The sequence below is a fragment of the Vulpes lagopus genome, chromosome 11 (genome assembly GCF_018345385.1).
Source record: "Vulpes lagopus strain Blue_001 chromosome 11, ASM1834538v1, whole genome shotgun sequence".
Lineage (NCBI taxonomy): Eukaryota > Metazoa > Chordata > Mammalia > Carnivora > Canidae > Vulpes > Vulpes lagopus.
This window is the reverse complement of record NC_054834.1, coordinates 105,384,032-105,387,092: the sequence shown is the minus strand read 5'-3', so window position 1 is coordinate 105,387,092 and position 3,061 is coordinate 105,384,032.

Below are 3,061 nucleotides of genomic sequence, written 5' to 3'. Positions count from 1 at the left end.
CGAGGCCTCCCACGCAGGGCCCGTTACCATCCGTGTTCCAGGGGAACCGGATTCCAGTGGCACACAGTTGTCCCGGAGGCCCATCGGGTGAAGTTGGGCAGTTGGTAAATCTTGAAGGAGTCTAATCAACAAAGCCCTCTCTTACCAGTGCTGGGCCACCCCTCGAAAGACCACCTGGGACGCCAGGAGGAGCGGAAGGGCTCCCAAGGAGAGAGGGGAAGCCTGAAGTACTCTTTGCTCGAATTCACAGGTCAGAAAAATTGCCCCTTGTCCAGAATCCTCCCAGGGTCTTCCATCCTGGGGAGAAGAGTGCACATCACCTCCTATCTGTTGAAATATCTCCTGGTTTCTCTACCAGCATCGAGTTTGTCCCCAGCATCCTACCAGCCTGTTCCTTTTTCTCTTCCCTTCGTTCTCTTTCCCTTCCTGGGGTCAGTGGGTGCTTGCATGCTGTATCGATCACGGGTAGCCATCAAACATTATTTTCTGCATTTTCTTCTAATAACTTATTTCCATCAATGCATCCTAGCCTTAGGAATATAATATCAATATTAGTTATACCCATTTAAGATGCAAGAATGGGAACATGTATTTTATATACCTTGAGATCTATATGTGACTATGACACAGATCTTAATGATCTGTATCCAGGAAAGAAAAATTAATTTTGTACTTTGGTTGAAAACACGGAGTTTGTGAACACCTAAGGAACATTACATTTCTTAAAACTATAGAATAAGTTTATTTATATACAGAACCTACACATTTGTTTTGTTTCCCTAGAGGGTACAATAAAAACAATTGATTGGCTGTCTATTTGGGTAATATTTTTCTTTCTCAAATGTGACTGAATTCTGTTCTGTGTAGTTTTTTTTTTTAAGATTTTATTTATTTATTCGAGAGAGGCAGAGACACAGGCAGAGGGAGAAGCAGGCTCCCTGCGGGAAGCCCGATGTGGGACTCGATCCCGGGACTCCAGGGTCACGCCCTGGGCCGAAAGCAGACGCTCAACCTCTGAGCCACCCAGGTGCCCCTGTAAAGTAGTTTTTTGATTGCCTTTGCTTCCTTTGTTATAGTCTTACTATGAATTAAGTGTTACAGTTTTGTGGTTTTCTGTTTGGTTCTTCTTGAATACTTTAGGGAAAACTTTAGCTCTTGTGGACTGCATTCTTCTGAGAAAAACAAGTCCTAAAACAAAATGCATAGCAGATGGAAAGCCCTGCAAAGTTCCCCACCTCCTCTTTCACTATGGATGGTATCTGTAACACCGGGCGGCCCACCCCGAGTTAGTGATGCGGTGCTGGGTGACAGAGAGCTCCTTGTGGCTTGCACAAAGCTGGCAATTCAGGTCTTACAGATACTTCTGTGAACATTTTTTATATCTAGATGAGAAAATGCAATTTCCTGCAAAAAACAAAAACAAAAAACAAAAAACAAAAAAACCCCAAAAAACCATGTCCATGGATATTGTAGGGGAAGAAACAAAAATAAAAAGAATATATGGACCTGTAAGTTGGTGAAATGAAACATTAAATGCCACCTGCCAGACAAATAATCATTTCAAATGTATACACTTAGGGTACTAAGTGTGACTAAATAAATATATACACCAGCATCACAATATGTCAGTGAAATGTAAGCAGTTTTCCAAAAGCTGTTTATATGCACTATCAAAAATGCCAAATTAACCATTTTTCTACCTGCCATTTCTTCCTAAACTTCACCTCCCAGGGCCTCCGTCTTCCACGTTAAGCGCGTAGGGCCTGACTGAAGATGAAACGGCGATCTGTGACCTGGTTTGCAGGTGGAGTCGTCTACACTCTTGGAAGAGAAAAGTGTTCTCTCTTTCAGTTGTAACTTAATTTTTAAGGGGACAAATTCAGGACTTTATCAACTTCTACCTTGAACATTCTTTCGATCTAATGTAATTCTTTCTTGCTGTAGCATCATGTTGTAACCTGGTCCTTCCTCAGTTAAGACACAGGGCTGACCATTTACAGTTCTTTCCATTTTGTACAGAAAAAAATGATCAGAATGCCAACTTTATGATGGCCATGACTTTGTTTATTGTGCTGCTTATTCCACCTAAAACTATCTGGAACTTACAAGGCCGGCGTGAAGTGTTGAATGAATGAACGGGCCAATGTTCTTCTCCAGAACAACACTATTCTTTTAAGCTTTCTCCAGAGATTACATCCCATTCCTGCCCCTCAAGGAAGATGCTTCATGTTTCCCACCAATAGTTTGGTGCTATTGGACCCAGATTTCTGGACCTTAATCGCTATGTTCTCATTGTGTTAATCACCATCCTTATCGTTGTAATAAGAAAAACATGAAAGCATTTATACTGTTTATAAAACTGTAAGTGGGAGCCAATGGACTCTCCTCTCCAAGGCCTTCTTGAAGACCTATAAACTGTTTTCAATTTTTTTCTTTTAGTTTTTTTGAAGATTTTATTTATTTGACAGAGAGAGAGAGAAAGAGCACGAGTAGAGGGAGGGCAGAGGGAGAGGGAGAAGCAGGCTCCCGCTGAGTAGGGAGCCCCTTGTGAGGCTGGATCCCGGGACCCTGAGATCATGACCTGAGCCGAAGGCAGACACTTAACCCACTGAGCCACCCAGGTGCCCCTAAACTGCCCCTAAACAATTTTTGTTTAAAGCAGATTATATTATGCTTACCAATTAGAATCACTTAAGTTTCAAAACTAACGAGAAAGAAGAGCCAAGAAAAGAGGCACTCTGTCTTATTCTTGAAAGATATTTAAAGAATTCAAAATGTTTCTGTTTGGCCGTTACTAGTGAAAAGAAAAAGAAAAGAAAAATCTGACCTTCCATCAAGACAGGAGGTAGATTTAGAGAAATTCTGTGTTTAGAAAGTATCTGGACAGCCTCTGATCTTCCCTTGTGTTGCTGCTTTCATAATTTCACCAGGTCTTTTATTTATTTTTTTTTCACAAGGTATTTATCTTTGACCCGCCAGCAGGAAGGATGGCTGATTCTTTGTCCCCATCTAATCTTCTAACCTCAGATAGAATAATGGAGCGATGCTAACTCCATATAGC